The sequence below is a fragment of the Lynx canadensis genome, chromosome D1 (assembly GCF_007474595.2).
Source record: "Lynx canadensis isolate LIC74 chromosome D1, mLynCan4.pri.v2, whole genome shotgun sequence".
Taxonomy (NCBI): Eukaryota; Metazoa; Chordata; class Mammalia; order Carnivora; family Felidae; genus Lynx; species Lynx canadensis.
The window spans coordinates 84,705,328-84,718,169 of NC_044312.2; the positions used below are offsets into that span (position 1 = coordinate 84,705,328).

The 12,842-nt window shown below is 38.8% G+C and overlaps 1 long non-coding RNA gene across 1 annotated transcript; it reads right to left on the minus strand.

Annotated features, from left to right (window-relative positions):
- Nucleotides 1-2,678: 2,678 nt before the first annotated feature.
- Nucleotides 2,679-12,504, minus strand: LOC115524970. Its single transcript, XR_003972273.1, has 3 exons — nucleotides 12,366-12,504; nucleotides 4,082-4,218; nucleotides 2,679-3,389 (listed from the first exon to the last, which is right to left on the minus strand). It is a non-coding gene; the product is annotated as an uncharacterized LOC115524970 (long non-coding RNA).
- Nucleotides 12,505-12,842: the final 338 nt, after the last annotated feature.

Sequence of the window (12,842 nt, forward strand, 5' to 3'; positions counted from 1 at the left end):
AACTAAATAGACATTAAAAAAAAAAAAAAAAAAGTGCTCCAAATTTGGTTTTCACCATTGGACAACAGTTCTTAACATGAGAATCTCTCTCTTTGTTTTTAATATAATTTATTGATAAATTGGTTTCCACACAACAGCGAGTGCTTATCCCAACAAGTGTCCTCCTCAATGCCTACATGAGAATCTCTTTTAATCAATACCTGCTTTGAGTCCAGAGTCACTTCAAGTGCCAAGGGAGAGGACAAATACTTTAAGATTCTTGGAGATCATCTATTTTATCATTTCCTGCCTTTTTAGTGTTGACTCAGAGGCAGTTACTTGTTGAGTGAGCTCTCATAGAATTAAAGAGTTAGGTTTCTTAGAGATCATCCATCCTAGAGGTTTCAAAATTCGGCTGTGCATTAGGATCACGTATGAAGCTTATGAAAAAACACTCCCTTGGTTAAAGACCAATGGAACAGAATAGAGAGCCAAGAAGTCCCACACATGTATGGTCTCTTGATTTCCAAAGTAATTGGATAGGGAAAAGGTAGTCTTTGCAACAAATGGTGCTAGAACAACTGAATATCCACTTGAAACAGAAAATAAACTCCACCTTTACCTCACACCATATGCAAAAATTAATTCTCAGTAGATTATGAAACTAAAAGGTGGAAGCTAAAACTAAAAGTTTTAGAAAATAACACAAGAGAAAATCTTTACAAATTTGAGGTTTAAAAAGATTTCACAGGTAGAGCACAACAAACACAAACCATATAAAAAGAAAGTAATAAACTGGACTTCATCAAAATTGAAAACATTTATTCTTTGAAAGATATTATGTTAGTTTGCTATGACTGCCATAACAAAATACCATAGACCGGGTGGCTTAAAAAACAGAAGTTTATTTCCCACGGTTCTCGAGGCTAGAAGGCCAAGATCAAGGTGTCAGTAGTTTTGATTTCTTCCGAGACCTCTCTCCTTGGCTTGCAGATGGCTGCCTTCTTGCTGTGTCCTCCATGGTCTTCCCTCTGTATCCGTGCCTTCTAGGTGTCTCCACGTATGTCCAAATTTCCTCTTTTTGTACAGACACCAGTCAAATTGGAATAGGATCTACCCTAATTGTTGCATTTTAATTTAATCACTTCTTTAAAGACCCTATCTCTAAATATTGTCACATTCTGAGGCACTTGGAGTACACTTCAACATATAAATTTTGGGTGTATTTGATTCAGCCTATAATAAACACTATTAAGAAAATTTTAAAGGGAAGACAGTGACAGGGATAAAATTTTCTAATACTTACATCTGACAAAGGATTTGTACCCAGAATATACGAAGGACTTTTAAAACTTAACAAGAAGACAATTCAATAAAAAATGGGCAAAAGATTGAAAGACACATCAGAAAAATGGATATGCAAATGGCTAACAGGCACACAAAAAGATGTTCAACATAATTAGTCATAAGAAAAACAAAAATTAAAACCACAATAAGATTCTACTACATACTTAATTAAATAGATAAAATTAGAAAGAATGACAAGGCCATGTATTGGCAAGAATGTAGAGCAACTGGAATTGCCACATATTATTGGCAGGAATTGTAACTGATACAACTACTTTGGGAAACAATCTTATAGTTTTTTAAAGCTATATAGATTTTACTATACAATGTAATAATTCTACTCCCAGGTTTTTCACCAAGTGAAATGAAAAGGTCCACACAAAGACATGCATAGAAACGTTAATGGCAATATTATTCATCACAGGCAAAAATTCAAAACAACACATATACCTATCAATGAATTAATGCATAAATAAATTGTGGAATATCTATGTAATAGAATATTACACAGCAAAAAAAAGAACAAACTACTGATACACCTGGAAATATGAATGAACCTCAAAAACATTGTGCTGAAGGAAAGACGCCAGACACATAAGAGTTCATACTATAGAGGCACTTGGGTAGCTCAGTTGGTTGAGCATCTGACTTTGGCTCAGGGCATGATCTCTTGTGGGTTCGAGCCCTGTGTCAGGCTCTGTGCTGACAGCTCAGAGCCTGGAGCCTGCTTCAGATTCTGTGACTCCCTCTCTCTCTCTCTCTGCCCCTGCCCCACTTGCACTCTGTCTCTCCCTCTTTCTTTCAAAAAAAATAAACATTAAAAAAAAAAAAAAAACACAGTTCATCCTATAGATGCCACATATCAAATCTAGATCAGGCAAACTCATTTGTAGTGACAAAAAGCAGATCACTGGAGGCCTGGAACTGGGAAAGGGACAACTGACCACAAAGAATCTAAGGGAAATTTTGGGAGTTATGTAAATGTTCTGTCTTGATTATGATAGGTATGTGCATGCATGTATGTTAAAACTTATCAACCTTTGCACTTTAATGGGTGCATTTTTTGTATGTTAATTAAAACTCAAAGATGTTTAGATACAATTCAAATCTATTAAATCAAAGTTTCCGGGGCATCTGGGTGGCTCAGTTGGTGAAGCGTTGGACTTCAGCTCAGGTCATGATCTCAGGGTTGGTGAGATAGAGCGCTGACAGCACAGAGCCTGCTTGGGATTCTCCCTCCCTCCCTCTCTCTTTGTCCCTCCCTGACTCACACTTTCTCTCTCTCTCAAAATAATAAGAAAAAAATATTTTTTTTCTTCAAAAAAAAATCAAAATTTCTAAGTAGAGGGCCTAGGAATGAGGGTTTTTTTTTTTTTAGAAAATCTCATCCACAGTTAATTCTGCTTCAGCCAGGGGTGGGGATGGTGATACAGTCCAGCTCTGACTCTGTGCAGGCATCCCTCTATTGCACTGTCCTCAATGCAACTCATGGTCATGCAGCTTCTGCTTGATGCCACCCTGCCTCCACCTCCACCTCCCTTCTACCCTGCCCACAGCTCACTCTCTTGTATGAGAGCCAGTTCTATTTTAGAATAGCTCTTTTTCTCACTATGGCATGCATCTCTCTCGTTTTGATGGTTGAAGTGACAAAACCCTGTGGTCCTTTGCTTTCCTCTATTGCCTCTGCTCTTGCCATTCAGGATTGCCCTAGGAATATTTAAGAAACAAGGGGTCCAACCAAAGTGAACACATAATGTCTTTGATGTTTAAATTAATGTACTGATTTAGCATATACTATTGATTCACCATTTCTTGGTACTGGGCTAGATGCTAGGGTTAGAATAAAGAATATTTATAATGATGGTCCCCATTCAGGTCCTGGCTGGACACTAGACATCTATATTTGAATGTGTGGTGTTAGAGGAAAACAAGTAGACAAAGGTGTGTGGTAGGCTTCCCTTTCTGTCCATGCCCAAAATTAGGGATCCAAGCTCTTTTCATTGATGCCTCAAAAATCTTCACATGCTTTCATTGGCCCATTCCAAAGGCAACACCAACACATTCTGGAATGTAACCAATTATATAGTCTTATTAGTTCTAGTACCTATTTTTGCCCCTCTCTTCTACTATCTCCTGGATGTCCTCAATGGTCCTTGTGGGCCCTGACATGTAGCAGAGTCCAACTTATACCTGCTCCCTCCTCTTGAACCACAGTCTGCATCAGAGTCCTAGGCCCACCAGCTGGTAAGGCAAGACTAATCTAACAACTAGATTGTGAAAGAGTCAAAGTGCTTTTTATGGAGGCAGGAAAAAGTGTTCCAAGAGCATATAGCCAGAGTATTTTCATTTACAAAATATTTTTCACATATATTATCTCATTTGAACTGACCTACAACTGAAAATAATAATAGCCACCATTCATGAAGTTCCTACCATGTATAGATACTGTGCTAAGTGTCCTGTACTTTTTAAACCTCATTTGAGTCTTGAAACAATTGTAACAATGTACATACCACGTCACTCTCACTTCACAGATGTGGAAACAGAGGCTGAAATAAAGCAAGTAATCTTTCCAAGGTCACACAAATAGTAACTGACAAAATTCAGATTTGAATCCAGTTATGTGTGACTTCAAAGACCACACTCCTAACTACTATTGTCATTAATGATCTTAGCTTAATAATCCCGTTCTAAAAAAAAAAAAAATGTTTTTACTTTTCTATCTGTATTGATCTTTAAATGTTTTTAGACGTACCTCTATCAGAATTAGTCTCCTGGTCCTGGCTTCTCTCTGCCCACTGCCCACTCTTCTCCTGGAAAGAGTGACTTTTCAGTTTGGAATTGCATCCTATGTGGCTTAGCCTCTTCTAGGATCTTCTTGGTATTGTCTGCCTAGAAAAAACACATATAGTTGACCCTTGAACAACATGAGTTTGAATAGCAAAGTGCACTTACACATAAATTCTTTTCAATAAATACAGTACACTACTGTAAATGTATTTTATCTTCCTTATGATTTTCTTAACATTTTCTTTTACCTAGCTTATTTTATTGTAAGATATTACAATATCTTACAATATCTTATGTTTATTGTACATATAACATACAAAATATGTGTTAGCTGTTTATGTTATTGGTAAAGCTTCCAGTCAACATTAGGCTATATAAGTTTTTGAAGAGTCAAAAGTTACATGTGGATTTTCTACTGCGTGGAGGGTTGGGTCCCCTAACCCCCAAACTGATCAAAAGTTAACTGTATTTTGATCTGCACTCTGGGCCATGAAGAGATGTATTGGGGTATGTCTTGCTCCTATGAACCAGGCCTATAGTCTTCCAGCTCTGTCCATGACTAAGTAGATAAAGTGACTTTTTAGTTGCAATATTAATGAGACCATTTTTGCCATATGCATAAACCATATGTTCCAATCCAGGATATCTGCCCCTTATGTAATTTGAAAAAGGTCAGCATCCTCTATGAAGATCAGGTACTACTTTAACTGGTAAATCTTGAAATCAAGGTAGAATCACAGAAAAGCAGTTAATTTCTTGCTCATGTAAACTCTTGTCTGTGCTTGGGAAGGTTTCCTTTAACTCAGTCATTCAGGAACCCGAGGCTGCGGAAGGCTCTGCTATCTTCAATACTTGGCTTCTAAGATCTACCTGGTCATCAGTGCCTAACTGGAAGACAGAGGAAGACAAAGAATAGCAGATCACAAGGAAGGCTTTTCTGGGACAGGCTTGACAACTGATATGCCTTGCTTCTTCCTACATTCTATTCATCACAAGTCAGGCACAACCTCATCTAACTGAGAAGGAGGATGGGAATAGCTGTATGCCCATATAGCTGTAGCTGTATGCCCATTGTGGAAGAAAAATAGGTTTGATCAACAGCTCGTTTTTTTCTGCCACATATTAAGAATGAACAAAGAAGTCCTAAAAACAAGTAAGAAAAAAATTTTAAAACATCTAATAAAACATGGGCCAAAGATAAAAATGGGCATTTCACATGAAACACAAATAATGGGCAACAGATGTATCCAGAGGGGTCAGCTTCATTAGTAATCAGAGAAATGAGAATAAAACCACCATAAGATATTGTTTTATAGCCAACGGATTGGCAAGACATTAAAACTCAGATAATGCCAAGTGCTTGCCCGGATGCTTAGTGCAACAGACACTATCAGTGGCTGTCCATCTCCTTTGGCTTCCTCCAGAATCTAGCTGTGGTAGAGTGAAAGCAGTCGTCCTGTAAGTGCTGGCATGAGACCAAGTATGGGAGTGGCATAATTTTATGTTTTAGAAATACAGATCCTGAGTCAAATAGATTTAGGCTTGAATCCAGCTTAGCTCCTTGATAATTTCTTCTCGTTGGATGAATTCTTAGTTCTCTGAGCTTCACTTTCCTAATCTGTAAAATGCACGAACAACAGCACAATATGGAGACTAACAAACTGATGAGCACAAGTACTTAGCATAGGCCTATATGTTGTACACTCAATAAATGACCATTGTTAAGGAACAGGCTGAGACAATGATGAGGGAGCATTGTCAGAGGGATGAAGAAAGGCCTCAACAATATACACTCAAAGAAACAGTGACTGCTCAAGGCCAAAGGGAATAAAATTGGCTCAACTTTCTGATAATTGGATTTTGGAGTTGCTGAGATTATCGATTTGCTTGAGGGAAATAATTCTTAAGATGTGAAGGTTTTATAAGCCTATAGTTTCTATGACCTCATAAGCAGTCATTGATAATCATAAAAATTTAGTTTCTAGACTATGATGTCCTTTGCATGTTAACAATACTACCTTGTGGGTGGTATTTAATTTTTTGTTTTCACTGTTTTTTATTTTTCATTTTCCATTTATTTTTCTCTTTTTACACTGGGTGATTGTTTTTTTCCTTAAAGTTCTCATAATCACTCAATCCTTCATATCACCTGCATCAACCATTTACTATCTACCTGGGTCACAGTAGCTCAGCACCCAAGCTAAATTATGCCTTTTTGTAATCAACTAAGTCAGCCAGTCATTTCAACTGTTCCAACGAAATCAAGTTCCATATACCACAAGTTTCCATTCCCTTCTTTAACTCAGTCAATAATGTGTATTACAAAATAGATGTGAAAATACTTCACTTAAACCCTCTCAAGGGTAAATGTTGAGAGTGTTTGTAGAGTAGCATATCAAGCCACATATACCTTGTGGATTCTACAGCCCCACAGAATAAATCTTCATGTATTTTAGAGTCATTGTTACCACCCACTCCTGTTTTTCTTCATGCTAAGAAAGCCTAAGTTTTTCATCCCTCTTTATAGGTCTGGCATCCATTGTTAAAAAAAAAAACAAAATTCAATCCAATAAATTTGAAGATCTAATTGGCTTTATTAAGCAATCATGATCAGGTAGCATCCCATTCAGCAAAAATAATGAATGAGCTTACAGAGGTGTTTTGAGGAGTTGTACAAAATGGAAAGTTTTTATAGGCAGGACAGCGGGGCAAGGAAGCTATTAATTAGCAAGAGAAAAGAAAAGGGTTGTTCAGGCCAGGACATCTCCTTTTGGAGGGGAAGGACATGACAGAGGTTTTTGTTTGTTGGTTGGTTTGTTTGTTTATTTATCACACAGATGACCTCACCATCACAGATCAGGAAATTTCAGAGTGACTTTTAAAAGGCCACATTACTGGGGTAGGTTGAAATTGTAATTAAATCTTGGTTTGCTGTCTTGAGAGGCAAATGACTCCATCTTGAGCTGGTTTTTTTTGTTTTCTTTCTTTCTTTCTTTCTTTCTTTCTTTCTTTCTTTCTTTCTTTCTTTCTTTTTCTTTCTTTTTTAACACCATCCTCCACTCCAAAGCTTTTTCAAGTTCTTACATCCCATAGCCATATACCCATGCCCAAACCTATACCTACTGTTCTTGGAGGTTCTTGTTTGGTACATTTAGTCATGTGGATTCATCACAACTAACACTACTGTTACTGGAATTAACTTGTTCATACTGGCCACAGTGTTCTCATTCTACATATTGTACTCAGCAAATGCCAGACCTGAACTGGTGAAGAAAATGAATTAAATTCTGATTCTGTCCCCCACACATACCCATACATTTTATCCTCTGTCATTTGATGTCCATTTTCCAAAGTTCTGGTTATCTCTTCTGCTCCTATCTCCTTTGGATACCTACTTCCATCCCGGTTGAAGATGCTTCAAACTAAATTAGCATGTTTCTTCCTTTCTATAATTACATCTTGAGGGCCAACACAAAGGTGGACATGCCACAATTTCTTCCCTATGAGAGTTTACCCTCTGGTAATGTAGACAAGATAACACACAATCAGGACCCTATGCCACAGCATTATATCGCAGAGTGTTGTGGAATAACAATAGGGGAGCAGGGAGGACTTCTCCATGATTATGATGCCCCAAATGTTTCTTGAGTGACAAATGAGCTTACAAAGAGAAGACAAGTCAGTGAGAAAAGCTATGACAGCCCTTCCCTCCTCTACAATGTACCAAGTATGCACTCTCTGGGTGTTACCCTAATTCAGTGCACACTCATACTCAGGGTTTTGTCAACTAGAAACTCAGTTTCTAGGGTGTTGACAAGCTACTAAAAACAGTGAAACACATGCTAAATGTTTTTTTTAAGCTTTACAAAACATTCCAGATGAATTTCTGGTAATCCTGATAGTGATTGCCAATCAGTCCATGAATCATAAACTATTACTTGCTTCTCCTTGGCAGTGAGGATATTGCTGGGCCGGGGTTGAATCAATCTCCTCAGCCCATTTTTATAATGGTGGAGATGAGGGACTTCTGGGGTTCACTAAAATCCCAGGAGCATTATGTAAGCTGTTGAGGCTTGAGGATGTCCAAAAAATAGGCCCCTGTGAGTTCAGATGTAATTGAAAGTTAGGAATAGGGGTACAGATGGTAACTAAAATGTTAGCTTCATTGCTATTTAAAATTGGATAGGAACACATGGCCTATGTGTGGCAAAAATGGTCTTATTAATACTGTACCTAAAAAGTCACCTTATGCAGCTAGTCACAGACAGAGATGGGAAATGACATGCCTAGTTCTCAGGGGCAGGATGTATCCCACTAAACCTGGCCCAGACAGCATACCAGAATGCATGCTCTTTCCAGGCAGACAGACACCAAGAAGATCCCAGTAGGGACTCAGCCACACAAGCAATTCCAGACCAAAAAGTCACCCATCCTCCCAGGGTAAGAATGGGCAGGGAGCAGAGAGAAGCCAGGACCAGGAGGCTAACTCATAAAGTTTAGTTTGTTTCCACATATTTATTTCCTTGTGATAAACATACAGCTCTTAGATAAAGGAACTATGTCTTAACCACCGTTTTATCTCCAGTGCTCTGCTCTATGCCTGATACGTAGTAGACACAAAATACTTGATTGATCAATTAATTAATTTTATAACCTAAATTGTCTAATTCTAGAAATGGCAATATTCTACTACTTACCCAATTACTTTGCCTTGACTCTGCTCTTTTATTTTACTCCCCTTTTCCTCTCCTCTCTCTACCCAGGATTCTGAATCTATCCTTATTAGACCATTTCCCCTTTCACTCTCATATAATTTATAAACTTATTATATGCACTTTAACATTAGAACAACATGAGCCTTAGAAAGTAGTGTTAATAGAAGTCCAACAGGAAAAAATGAAATCAATTGTTGAGATGTCTTGTAGTTTGTATGTATCTCTTTGCTTCTCTCTAAAAAGAAAAGGGAGGAGGGAGGGAGGAAAGGAGGAGAAGGAAGAGGGACGGAGAAAAGAAAAGGAGACAGAGGAGGAGAGGGAGAAAGAGGAGAGGAATGGAGGGAGAGAGAGAGAGTTATTAAAGTTGGCTCCTTGATGTGTGTGAGGGGATAGGTCCCTTGGAGAGATCAGAATACTATTGCACTAATAAGAGAAATAGCACAGAGTAGTGTTTACATGTGGGACCATACTGCCTGGGTTTAAATTCTGAGTCTGCCACATACCAATTATGACCTCGACAATTTTCTTAAACTTTCTGTGCCTCAGTTTCCTAACCTTTAAAACAGAGGTGATAAAATACCTCACAGGGTTGTAGTGAAGAGTAAATGTATGTAAAATGTTTAGATCATAATAATACATAATAAGCACTATATAGGTGGTAGCTGTCACGATTACTTTGGGGGGTTCCTAGTAAGTTTACAGAACAACTGAATGAAAAATCTGGATATGAAACTAGATGTAGCATGTACTAGAGGTCATTTCAAAGAGGGACAAGATGTTCTAGGATGGTGAATACTTGACATCTAAGCTAACGCTACCCTTGACCTGTGCTTATGACAGGAATTTCATATCAACCATGAATTCATTTGCTCTGAGCCTGGACGTAGTTTCAGAATTTTTCTCCGAATATCATACCACACAGTCACTCCTAGTCAATTACAGCCAGAAAATAAGGGGAAGCCTATTTGCTAGCCATATTAGAGGCCCAGTATAAAGTTAGTCACCAGGAAGGTGGCCATGATATGAGTTTGGGCTGGGTCTCTTGGAGGACCGGTACAGACCAAATGAGCCACCTGGTAGAGGGACCTTTCTGTCTATAACCTAACCCCACTGAAGTTCCTTCTACTGATGAGAAGTCAAATCATATTTCAGAGCAAATAACAAAAGAAACTTCCATAATGACAACATGACAGTGAGACCAAGACCCAAGTGCCTATTCACATGTATGTGAAAAGAAGAAACAGAGAAAGTGTCTCATAAGCTAAGTCACTTGCTTACTTTGTTCATTTTGATATGCTTGGGCCATACCCTCAGTGTTTTCCTTTCAACAATTTTACTTCTCCTCACTAAGCTCATATTTGGTCCTCTCAGAAGTGTGTATTTGGAAAGAACCGGACCCAGAATGGTGACTGAGACTGGCATTAGTCAGAGAATGATACTGATGTTCATTGTAATTACTTGAGCAGACTAAGCTGGGAGCACTGGTAACTGAACCTCTTTTTTCAGGAATGAAGGAATCAAGATTCCTTTTTCCAAGTTGGACAGTTTTATGTATTAAAGTGTTTGTGTGCATGTGTCTCCTACATCTAGACCATCATGATAGAAAAAAACACATACTGTAACTAAGCCCTAGACCCAAGGGCAAAAGTCCATCTTCCTGAAGACTTAATGAAACTCTTTTCCAAAACCTTCACTTAATTCCTATGTCTGGGGTAAATTTTGTATATGGAGGCATTGACACTGGAGGGGGAACCAGACCTTAGAATTGGACAGGGAATGAGCAGTATTTTTTCCTTACATGTTGAAATGGGCATATCAGTCTTGCTTACTTTCAGCCCTACATCTGCTATATCTCCTGCTAACTCATTTGAATCCATGCCCATCAGATACCACTCTGGGATTCCCCAAAGTTGTTGGAGATGAGGATTCTGCCTTCAGTAGCATCAATTCTGGTAGCTTCCAATCCCCAGCTCACCTGGTAGATGAACATTTGCAAGTGGACACCTCTAGAGGGAGCTAACTTTACTGGCTTCATTTATAATATAATGGGCAAGGAATTGTAAAATATGGGATTTTTTCAGTGTCTCCAGAATTTGAAGACTTTCAGGGGACCCTATAATTATGCCAGAGGGCAGTCATGTGGTAAGGCATAGAATCCATGAAGGAGAAGGAGAAAGAGAAGGAGGAGGAAAAGGAGGAGGAGGAAGAGAAGGCTACTTGCAAAGAATAGAGATTTATAAGTTCCTAAAAGGCATTTCAAAGGGATACTGTTTTCCTCCCCAAATTTCTATGATTCTTACTTTAATATATCTGATTCCACCTCGATAAAACATTAGCAGTCAATGGTGGCAGAAAAGGGAGACTGTATGAAGAGCAACGAAGAGATGTAGTCTGACTGGAACTTCATACTTTACCAAATGTATAAGATATTTTCAACCTAACGTTCATGTTTCCGATGAGATGCAGGCACTTGGGCTTGTGGGCTCTAACCAATGTGAAGCTGGGAAACAGCTGTGTGGAATCGGCAACTCCTAGATATGTTAAGACTTGGCTGATTCCCCACAACATCTCAAAGTTTCCGCATAATACTCAGCTAAACAGAACAGCAAATAATGAGCACTGATACAACCAGACAGAAAAAGTATAGCTTCAGGCTGCCAGCGGACAGACAACCTGCCATTCTCTGCAGGTAAATGGGGCTTCTGAATTAGAGTCTGGAAAGGAGAGAAATAGGAGGGGATTCTGCTAGCCTGCTGCAGCCCTGAGCTCCCAGAGGCATCCAGTTGATACCATACAGCAATGCCAGGAAGAGTGGTTGGGGATGGCAGAGAGGATGCCCAGGACCCAGACCCCCAGTGAAAGGAACCAAGCTCTGTTATACAATTTCCAAGGCAACATAGACACTGGGTCTCAGTCATAATAGAAAATAACTTCCTTTGGTAGTCCCCAAACACTTCCACCTCCAACTACAAAGGGCTTATCAGGCTGAGGACGAGGGGCTCAGCCTATGCTAAAAAGGAGTCTCTTGTGTTCTAATTAGTGACCTGAACAGGCTTAAAGGATGAGTGGGATCAAGGAATTAAAAAAAAAAAAAAAAAGAGTGGCTAAGAGACTGTATTTCACTTGCGGTCACCCTAAGGCCAGAGAACATATTAGAAAAAAAAAATTGGAACCAAAGTAGATCCAAAATGGTATGTCTCAGAGAAATATTATCCTTGTGAAAACTGCAGTGACCTCTAAAGAGAAAGTGAAAACTGTGTAAAGTAATAAAACTCTTAGCTGAGACCCTTATGGAGTCATACCTGGATCACAGCCACAGCCTCCCCACCTAGCGTTCTTGCATCTAGTCACTCTTTCCCAGTCCATCTTGCATAATGGCATGAGACATTCATCTTCCCAGAACTTTCCTTCCATCATGTTATCATCCCCTGCTCAGAAAAAGGTCAAGGCATCTTTGCTGCAACTCCCAGAAAGTCAGCTTCATGTATCTAACTGTCCTCACTCGTAACCATAGAAGTCAGCATATTCACTTACTCTTGGACCAACAAGCCATGAGGAAGCCCAGCAAGAGAAGAAAGCACATGTGCTTCAGTGCCCAACAGACTTGCTTTTGATGTCAGTTCCTGTGCTTGACCAGTGGCAGAACTCATTCATGTTATTTGATTTTCTCAGCCCCATCTGTAACACAAGGATAATACCAAACCTCATAGCAGTTGTCATGACAAAATGGCAAACTGTGTCTAAAGTACTCAGTATTACAGAGCCTGCAACCCACTGCAAATTCATAGGTAATACTTTTTGCTTATTAATCATTTCCTGTTTTCCAAATTTTCTGTGATATTATCTTAATATTTAAAAATATATAATAAAGAAAGAAGTATAGTATATCACCTTATCAAAACTAGGGAACAATGTCTTAGATACTGAGGGAGAACAGAACCTGGAGAAATTTTGAGGGAGGGTAGCAGCTATATTTGCTGCTTGGTCTGCTTCTGTTTGCAAATTCACAAG